Source organism: Aptenodytes forsteri, unplaced genomic scaffold (genome assembly GCF_000699145.1).
Source record: "Aptenodytes forsteri isolate BGI_AS27 unplaced genomic scaffold, ASM69914v1 Scaffold49, whole genome shotgun sequence".
Taxonomy (NCBI): domain Eukaryota; kingdom Metazoa; phylum Chordata; class Aves; order Sphenisciformes; family Spheniscidae; genus Aptenodytes; species Aptenodytes forsteri.
Window position 1 is genome coordinate 1139364 of NW_008795125.1, and position 254 is coordinate 1139617.

A 254-nucleotide genomic window follows, 5' to 3' on the forward strand; every position below is an offset into this window, starting at 1 on the left:
TCCCTCCGTTGGGGGGAGCGTGCGGAGGGGGCGGGCGAGCAACGCCTGCGGTGCGGGGGACGTGCGGGGGTGTGCATGTGAGTGGGTGTGCGGAGGTGTTTGTTCGAGGTGTGTGTGTGTGGGTGGTGCATTTTTGTGCCTCAGGGTGTGTGTGCGCGTACATGTGTGTGCACGTGTGTGTAACTGACCCTATGGTGCGAGGGTCTGCTTGTGTTAGTGCATGTGTTGTGCATTTTTTGTGTGGGTGACTGTGT